General features: G+C 43.3%; 1 protein-coding gene across 1 annotated transcript in view; it reads left to right on the top strand.

Annotated features, from left to right (window-relative positions):
• The window catches only part of cfap91 (cilia and flagella associated protein 91), an 82711-nt gene extending 80027 nt beyond the window's left edge, over nucleotides 1-2684 (top strand). Inside the window, exon 13 of the mRNA XM_048603087.1 lies at nucleotides 783-2684. The gene's annotated coding sequence lies outside the window, so the exon portion shown is untranslated. The remainder of the gene's footprint in view (nucleotides 1-782) is intronic.
• Nucleotides 2685-10080: the final 7396 nt, after the last annotated feature.

Here is a 10080-nt window from a genome sequence, read left to right as displayed (position 1 = left end):
CCCCCCCCCCCCCCCCCCCCCCCCCAACCACCTTGTTTTCCACACCACGCCCCCCCCATGTCACCTTTAGTCACTGGTACTTATTACCTTTGTCAAGCTTTCTGTGTTTCCTGACCCATTTTGCTAAATTTAATTTTACCCAAACTGTTTCTCTGTTCTACAGTCTTGATACTTCCTTTGGTGCTTTTAAATTTTTATTTTCCTGAATCATCCCACCTCTTGCTACTTCATCATTGACTAAAAGCTCACAATGTTTCCGAAACAACATGTATTCATAAGCAAGGACCTGTCCTCTGCAGGAAAAAGAAACTTGTCTTTGTTCAAAATTAAACCAGCATGTGGTACAATATTTCCCTGGCACTTTTTCCAATGAGAAAACTCAACCAGCTTGAAAAACTCACTTGTTTTCTCATGCAGTGTAAATTGTTGCGTACTTTGAAAGCTGATATTCTTGTACTTGTCATGATGAAAGCAAGACAAAACACTTCAACTGTATGCCTTGTTCTCAACAACACAAAAATTTGAGGGAATTAAGAGTTCCATAATCCTAAAAATAATTTATGGTGTTACTTGAACTTTCAATTGAGATTTACAATTTCATAACTCCTGATTGAAAAGGAGTACAGAGTTTCAATTGATTTTAAAGGAAAGCACCATTTTTTAAAAAAAACTTAGTTTTAAACATTAGATATCATTGCTACATATTTGCAGCTGACAGTTTTAATAATGCAGATGTTGTTTGAACATTTTAAAATGTTATTGAAACTGTTCTTTTCTTTCAGATATGTACTGTGACTGTCATTCACTACCCTGAATATTTAAGAAAGGAAGGAAGAATCTGGTTAAAATGAGAAGTGTCTATAATTTTTTCGTTTTATTCACATACACTTTATCCAAAAGCCCTTCTATTAACAAGCAATACTTAATTAAGTAGACACAAGTTTCTAATATCTTACTGAATGTGAACACAAAATAAAGCTAAATGTTTAACTAGCATTGATCAGCACTTGTTAGGTGAGGTGCAGCAAACACAGAAGAACATCTATTTCCACTTTTCTCTAATACTGCCCAACTTTGCCTTGTCTCAGCTCAGGTTCCATTAAAACTCTCTTTCGTACCTTTTATTTATCCAACTTGACTATTCTAATACACCCTGGCTGATCTCTCAGATTCTATCCTCTGTAAAATTAAGGTTATCCAAAACAATGTCCAAGTCTTATTCAGACCAATTCCCTTTCACTTACCATGCTTATGCTCCCTGTATGGGCTCTCTGTTAAGCAGTATCTTGATTTTTAAATGATCATCATTATGCCTTCACTTTCTGTTGTTTACGTATGCCCCACAACCCTTTGACCCTCCCCAATTTTAATTACTGTATTACACCATACCTTCAGTTGCCCAGGCCCTAACTCCTGGAATTCCCTTCATAAATCTCTGCACCTGACTAAGACATTCCTTAAAACTTATTTCTTTTGGCCAAGCTTTTGATCATTTGACCGAATGAGCAGAAATTAATCAAGCTGAGCCTATTTAAAATTGAGGGAGGTTGTATCAGTCTCCTGCTGGTAGCAAAACCACCCACGAACAAATTGGAGGCTGAAACAAAATTTCTGGGAAATGGAACGTCAGTTATTTTCACTAATTAGCCAATTGACACCAGTTAGCACTGCAATTCCTTGACATCTCAGATTAGATGAGAGCCACTAAGACTTTCCACACTTCTCAAAACTACCCAGCAAGCCAATCCTGGGAGGAATGCCTCATTATTAAGCACCCACTGCATGATCACGAGCCCCCTTGTCTCCAAAGCCCTGACACTCCATTTCCATTAACCCCAACCTGCCCTCACTCATCATTGGCCTGTTGTTCCTTACTGATTCTGCATGATGCTTTGCTATAGCTGCTACTACCAGTGGCATTGACAGAAGGCAACTGTTGCCAGTCCTGAATCCCACTAACTGTTGCTTGGTCTCATGTTTTGTTTTAAAATGCTCCTGTGAAGTGTCTTAAGATGATTTATTGTGTTATGGCTACTCTTTAAATAAAATCTTTTGTTAATTAACTAACTAAAACTGACTATAAAATAGACACCTGCAAATTGAGATCTGACTTTCATAATCACAAGATCACATGAGGATGTCAATGGTTGTTTAACCATCCAGAACTACCTTATCCTTACCGCATTGCTACAATCTAGATATTTCTTAAATAATTTCTGCATTTGAACCTGCTGAATTCAGTTTTGTGTTCATTCTCTGCATCCTAAAGTTATTTTTCACCACTTTGACTCGGTGCCTTTATCTTATTCTTACGTGATATACTTGATTAATCATTTCCAAATTAATTATGCCTTTATGCTTGATGAAATCATGTCTCAGATGCTTTATTTTAGGCTAAGAAAACCAGTATTTCTTGTTTTCACAATACCTCAAATCTGACACAACAGATCAGCCTCATGGTTCTTTTCTGTACTGCTTTTGGTGCTTGACTGACTGTGTTGTTTCTCAACAACTAGAACAGGACACATTCCTCAAGGTTGAAACTGACCAACACACTGCATAACTTGATTTTGACTTCTTGTATTCTGTATTTTAGCTATATAATTCAGAATTCTGTTGGTTTTATTAGCTGCTGGTCTGAATCGATTAAACATGCTGAATCTAGGAAGATTCCTAGGAATCTTTCAACTTGTCCTTGGCTATTTCATTGTTATTCATGGATGATGTAACAAAAGCGAAGTACTGGGAAATACACATCAAGTCTCGCAGCATCTGTGGAAAGAGTTAACTTTTCAGGTCTGTGATCTTTCATCAAATTTTTCATAGAGTACTCATGCAGATCAACAGTGGGGGGAAAACAACAGAAGCGAGCAGAGTTGGCAAGGCCCAAGGATGCTAATGCCTCTTGAAGAGATATCTCATCAGCACAGGCCACACCCAAAATTTACCAAGAACGTCAATAATGACAGCATCTATCTGTCTTTTCCCTACCCCTTGCTGATGAATTAGGGTGCTCCTCCAGGATCACAAGGCTGCAAACTGTACTCTGGCTGAAGGACATAAATGTCCATCACCAGGCTTAGCTGCACCACTTCTGACTAGGCTAGTCAAGTCCTAAAAGACACATCTGTTTGACTGGGTCTGTAGCAGGTGATGAGGGAACTGACAAAAGGAAAACATACTTGACCTCACCTTCACCAATCTGCCTGCAACAAATGCATCTGATAGTAGGAATTACCACTACACTGTCCCCACAAGGACTAAGTCCCATCTTCACCCTGAGGATACCCTCCATGTGTGACACTCCCACCATGCTAAATGTGAAAGACTTTGAATAGAGCTAGATTGGGCATCCATGAGGCGCAGTGAGCCATTAGCAGCAGAATTGTACTCCAACACAATCCACAATATCATGGTCTGCCATCTCTCACCCCACTATTACCATCAAGCCCAGGAAATCAGTCCTGGAGAATTTAGGAGGGCATTCCAGGAGCAGCGCTAGGTATGTATAAAAATAAGGTGTCACCCTGGTAAAGCTACAAAACAGGATTACTTGCGTGCCGAACAGAAGCAGCAAGTGATAGGGCTATGTGATTCTACAATGATAGATCACATCTAAACTCTGCAATCGTGCTTACTGTTGTGAATAATGAACAATTAAACAACTCATTGGAGGAGAGGCTGCACATTAGTGCAAAAGACAGTTATGAAACATTTGCAACAATCTTGAGAGTCAGAAGCACTGAGAGAATGATCAATTTTGGCATCTTCCTGAGGACCCGAGCTTCACAAATGCCAGTCTTTGGCTAAGATGATTGTGTTATGGACCAGACCAAACCCCCTCAAAATGTATCAAGAAGATACCCTAGACCCTAACTTTTTCTTAATTTGAAGGTAAGTGTAAGGCGTTGCCTTCCAGATGCAATTTGATTGGTCAAACTACTTGACTTAAAGCAAATCACAGTATTCTTACACCAGAGTTAAAATACAGACAAAATAAAAAAAAATGCTTAACTGTAATTCAAAATACTTAACAAAATAATATAGATATTAACTACTACTAGTTAACTGTTTCAATATAGTAACATCCCTTAATCACACCTTTTGGCAAAGGCAAATTTAGTAAAATAGATTGTCTCATGTGCTATTCTAGCAGTAGGAAGAGAACCCCCAGCTTTTAGCTATAACAGAGAGAGGAATAAACGTTTCCACATCCAGCTTCAAGATCCTAGCAACTGCAAAAAGCTAATCCTGGTTCTGTGGGAGATTGACCTCACCCATTCAGGCTGCTTCTATTGTTCCAACTTTTAAAAAACCTAAAGCACCACAAGCTGTTAACTGTAACGGCTATGAGCAGACCATTTGGCACCTCTGTCTCAACCTTTCTTCATAAAAACAACTAGAACAAAATACACTTCTTAAAGCCATAGTATCGTTACAATTTACTCCACGTGATATCAAGGAACAGCTGAACTCACTGGATCCTGAAAAGACTATGGGTTCTAATAACATTCCTGCAATAATACTGAAGACGTGCTGAATAATACTGAAATTCCTGCAACCCTAGCCAAGCTATAAGAGCTACAACACCAGCATCTACCCAACAATGTGGAAAACTTCCTAGCTATATCATATAAACAAACAGACAAATCTAACCTGGTCATTTACTACCCCATGAGTCGGCTTTTGATCATCAGTAAATGATGGATGAGGTCATTAACAGTGCTATCAAAAAGCATTTGCTCAGCGATGACATGTTCACGGATGCCAAGTTTGGATTGCACCAGGCCCACTCAGCTCCTGACCTTACAATAGCCTTGCTTTAAACGTGGACAAAGTAGCTGAATTCCAGAGGGGATGTGAAAGTGACTGTCTTGACTTCAAGGCAGCATCTTATGAGTGCGGCATCAACGACTCATTTTGCTAAGGGTCCATGAGACTCGGGGTAACTCTCCACCTATTGGAGTTATACTTGGCATGAAGCAAGATGGTTGTCTTTGTTGGACGTCAGTCATCTTAGCTGTAAAACAGCTCTGGAAGAGTTCCTCAGGCTCGTGTCTTAGGCCCGTCCATCTTCAGCTGCTTCTTCAATGCCTTCCCTCCATCATAAGGTCAGAAGTTGGGATGGTTGCTGATGAGTACACAGTGTTCAACACAATAGAATTGAGATGGGGGGCATAATGTGTTGCAGCTGTTGTATGTGGGAAGTGATAGATGCCAGTGCAACATATGATGACCATATGTGCAGCAAGTGGAGGAGTACTGACGTAGAGTTTGAGCTGGAGTTTGCACTGCAGATACTGCAACAAGGAGGGAGAAGAGGTTCCTGGACATTGACCACCTATTGAAACACACTCCTTAGATTAATTACATTAAAATTGACTTTTATGATAGAAGAGTTTAAAACTACTTCTGTGTACTCCTATGAAATTCCAAGAGCAATTCCCAAATAAATGCCCATTCTACTAGCATTAGCACTTAAATAGAGAATGAGCTTGAAAGGCTAAATCGACACCGTTAGATATAAAAGTCAACTCTTAGCAGTCCAAGTCCAATACTCCCTACCTATGTCCGTGACACCACCCACGCCCTCCACCTCCTCCAGAACTTCCAATTCCCTGGTCCCCAACACCTCATCTTTACCATGGACGTCCAGTCCCTCTACACCTGCATTCCCCATGCAGATGGCCTTAAGGCCCTCCGCTTCTTCCTGTCCCGCAGGCCCGACCAGTCCCCCTCCACTGACACCCTCATCAGCTTAGCCGAACTCGTCCTCACACTCAACAACTTCTCTTTCAATTCCTCCCACTTCCTACAGACAAAGGGGGTAGCCATGGGTACCCGCATGGGCCCAAGCTACGCCTGCCTCTTTGTAGGTTACGTGGAACAATCCCTCTTCCGTACCTACACCGGCCCTAAACCCCACCTCTTCCTCCGTTACATTGATGACTGTATCGGTGCTGCCTCGTGCTCCCACGAGGAGCTCGAACAGTTCATACACTTCACTAACACCTTCCACCCCAACCTTAAATTTACCTGGACCATCTCTAACACCTCTCTCCCCTTCCTGGACCTCTCTGTCTCCATATCGGGCAACCACCTCGAAACCGATATTCATTTCAAGCCCACCGACTCCCACAGCTACCTAGAATACTCCTCCTCCCACCCACCTTCCTGCAAAAATGCTATCCCCTATTCCCAATTCCTTCGCCTCCGCCGCATCTGCTCCCAGGATGAGGCATTCCACTCCCGTACATCTCAGTTGTCCTCGTTTTTCAAGGACCGTAACTTCCCCTCCTCGGTGGTCGAGAACGCCCTCAACCGTGTCTCCCACATCTCCCGCACCTCATCCCTCACACCCCGTCCACGCAATAAAAACCAAAAAAGAATCCCCCTCGTCCTCACGTACCACCCCACCAACCTCCGGATCCAACGCATCATCCTCCGACACTTCCGCCATCTGCAATCCGACCCCACCACCAAAGACATCTTTCCCTCCCCACCTTTATCTGCTTTCCGGAGGGACAACTCTCTCCGTGACTCCCTTGTCCGCTCCACACTCCCCTCCAGCTCCACCACACCCGGCACTTTTCCCTGCAACCGCAGGAAGTGCTACACCTGCCCCCATACCTCCTCCCTCACCCCCATCCCAGGCCCCAAGAAGACTTTCCACATCAAGCAGATGTTCACCTGCACATCTGCCAATGTGGTATACTGCATCCGGTGTGGCTTCCTCTACATCGGGGAAACCAAGCGGAGACTCGGGGACCGCTTTGCAGAACACTTACGCTCGGTTCGCAACAAACAACTGCACCTCCCAGTCGCGAACCATTTCAACTCCCCCTCCCATTCCTCAGACGACATGTCCATCCTGGGCCTCCTGCAGTGCCACAACGATGCCACCCGAAGGTTGCAGGAACAGCAACTCATATTCCGCTTGGGAACCCTGCAGCCCAATGGTATCAATGTGGATTTCACAAGTTTCAAAATCTCCCCTCCCCCCACCGCATCCCAAAACCAGTCCAACTCGTCCCTGCCTCCCTAACCTGTTCTTCCTCCCACCTATCCCCTCCTCCCACCCCAAGCCGCACCTCCATCTCCTACCGACCAACCTCATCCCGCCCCCTTGACCTGTCCGTCCTCCCTGGACTGACCTATCCCCTTCCTAACTCCCTACCTACACTCACCTTTCCTGGCCCCATCCCCGCCTCTTCGACCTGTTTGTTTCCTCTCCACCTATCCTCTCCTCTATCCCTCTTCTATCCGCCTCCCACTCTCTCCCTATTTATTTCAAAACCCCCTTCCCCTCCCCCTTTTCTGATGAAGGGTCTAGGCCCGAAACGTCAGCCTCTCTGCTCCTATGATGCTGCTTGGCCTGCTGTGTTCATCCAGCCCTGCACCTTGTTGTCTCGGATTCTCCAGCATCTGCAGTTCCTACTATCTCCAAGTCCAATACACGTGGTTTATTCACAAACATGTCAGGAGCAGCTCCACGGCTCTCCCCTGAGTTACAAATAGCAGGTGACTTTTATACATAAAATACAGTTCCAGACATACAGCACATTATTTCAGGTTGAAAAAGCAATTAAAAAATTACTTACAGCTCACATCAAGTGTTGATATCATAGCAAGCAGGCATCACGAGGCATGGATACAGAAACTGAAGAGCTACGAAAGAGATGTTAAAAATAAAATCAGAAATTGCTGGAAAAGCTTAGCAAGTATGGCAGTATCTGTGGAGAGAAAGCAGAGTTAACGATTCAAGGCTGATGTTAGATGCTGAGGGGATTTGGAAGAGGTAAGTTCAGGCAGAATATTTGACTTCTTTATCTTCCAAGGAAGAATCCTCAGCAACTGTGATGGAGATGATGCCAAGTCACAAAAATCCTCATCAAATAGCAGAACTGAAGAATTAAATGTTAGTTTCACCAATAATGCAATCATAGCAGGGGAATGAGAGAGTCCAAATCAAACAAGAGTAAAAGTAAAATGATTACCTGCTTCAGCACAAAGCCACAGGCAGATGGGGAATAAAAATCTGCTGTCAATGGTTAAAGATATGGTTTGATATAGAATCCCAGCCCAATGTTTTGGGAACATGGGTTTGAATCCCATCCTGGCAGATGGTGAAATTTGAATTCAATAAAAAAAATCTGGAATAAAAAGCTAGCCTAATGGTGATAATATAACCACTACTGATTATTGTAACAACCCATCTGGTTCACAAATGTAGCCTTTAGGGAAAGAAATCTGCTGTCCATGTTTATTTTGCCTGACATGTAACTCCAGACCCACAACAATTTGGTTGATTCTTAATTGCCCTCCTGGCATTTAGGGATGGGCAATAAATGCTGTCACCAGTGATGCCTACATCTCATGAACAAATAATGAAAAAGAATGCAATTCTGTGGAAGCCTCCAATGAGAAGGGATGACAAAAATCCAATAATTCAAGATATTTCATGGAAGAAATTGTTTGTTTAACAGGGAAGATACCTTCTGTGAGGGAAGGTCAAAAGATTGAAGGAAGCTAAAGATGTCAGACTGTTGTTATGCCTCACCAGGGTAGTACATTGCGAATCAAGTCCTGCTTTCCTGGTGTCATTATAAAAATTAAATATTTTATCCAAGTTCATAACATCCATCCACCCCGACAGACGCTGACAAAAATACTTGATGTAATGACTGAAGGAAACAAACTGGGTAAACAGTTCAAAGGCTCTGATCCTCATTGTTCCCTGGTAGGATTTTCTATTTCTTCAGTTTCTCTTCCTTGCAGGAAGTACAGGTGCTTGGTCCATTAACCTCAAAATCTCTTCGTTACTGGTTAAAGGCCACTGCATACAATAACTGGTGAGGGAAAATAAAGTGACTTTCTTCAGCCTTGAGATATTTCACTGGAAAGAAAACACACCACCAGCCCATGTAGCAGCCCAATGGCTTCTGCCACTATTCTTCACACTCATCAGCTACTCAGGAGCCAGATAATTGTTGTCAGGCTGGTGGCCTTTGACATCCGCAATTGGCCACAACTCCACGAACCAATCAGCAACCTGTTGCTGGCAAAATCCCATTTTGTACGCATCCCCTGATGCCAGCCTACAAACAGCTGCTTGCAACAGGACTTACGTGGGAATGGTCATATAGTTCCAATTCAGGATGGTGTGTGGCTAGGAAGAGATCATTGCATCATAGAATCCCTACGGTGTGGAAACAGGCCCTTCAGCCCAACAAGTCCACACCAACCCTCAGAGCATCCCACCCAGACCCATCCCCCTATAACCCACCTAATCTATACATCCCTGAACAATTTAGCATGGCCAGTCCACCAAGCCTGCACATCATTGGACTGTGGGAGAAAACCGGAGCACCCGGAGGAAACCCACGCAGACACGGGGAGAATGTGCAAACTCCACACAGACAGTCGCCCAGGGTGGAATCAAATCTGGGTTCCTGGCACTGTGAGGCAGCAGTGCTAACCACTGAGCCACCATGCTGCCATTTTGTAGATGGTGGTACTCCCATGTACCTGCTGCCATGGCCTTTTAGGTGGTAGATGTTGCAAGTTTGGAAGGGGCTTACAAGATTGGTTGAGTTGTTGCAGTGCATCTTGTCAATGGTGAAATACTGATTGTGCATAAATGGTTGAGAAAGTGAATGTTAAAAGGTTTTAGATGCCTATCAAATTGGCATGGATGGTGCACTCATCCAGGCAATGAAAAGTATTTTATCACACTCCTGACTTGTGCCTTCTAAATGGTAAAGAGATTTTGCAACTTCACAAGGCAAGTTACTTGCTGCAAGATTCCAAGCCTCTGAACTGCTCTTGTAGCCATAGTACATATATGGGTGTCCACTTCAGTTTCTACTCAATGGTAATTCTGAGAATTGTGATAGTGGATGATTGAGTTTAGACTGATAGGGTAGCAATTGGCTGATTAGATTTGCCCTAATGTTTATGGACTGGACATACCTCAGCAAATTTTCAAATTGCTAGTAGATGCAGCATGGTGACTGTAGCAAAACTTCCATAGGGGTGCAGCAAGTTCTGGAGAACATTTTCAGTACTATTACTGGCATG

This window comes from Rhincodon typus, chromosome 11 (genome assembly GCF_021869965.1).
Source record: "Rhincodon typus isolate 14 chromosome 11, sRhiTyp1.1, whole genome shotgun sequence".
NCBI lineage: Eukaryota > Metazoa > Chordata > Chondrichthyes > Orectolobiformes > Rhincodontidae > Rhincodon > Rhincodon typus.
The sequence above is the reverse complement of the archived record's forward strand: the minus strand, read 5'-3'. Positions and strand labels throughout refer to the sequence as shown.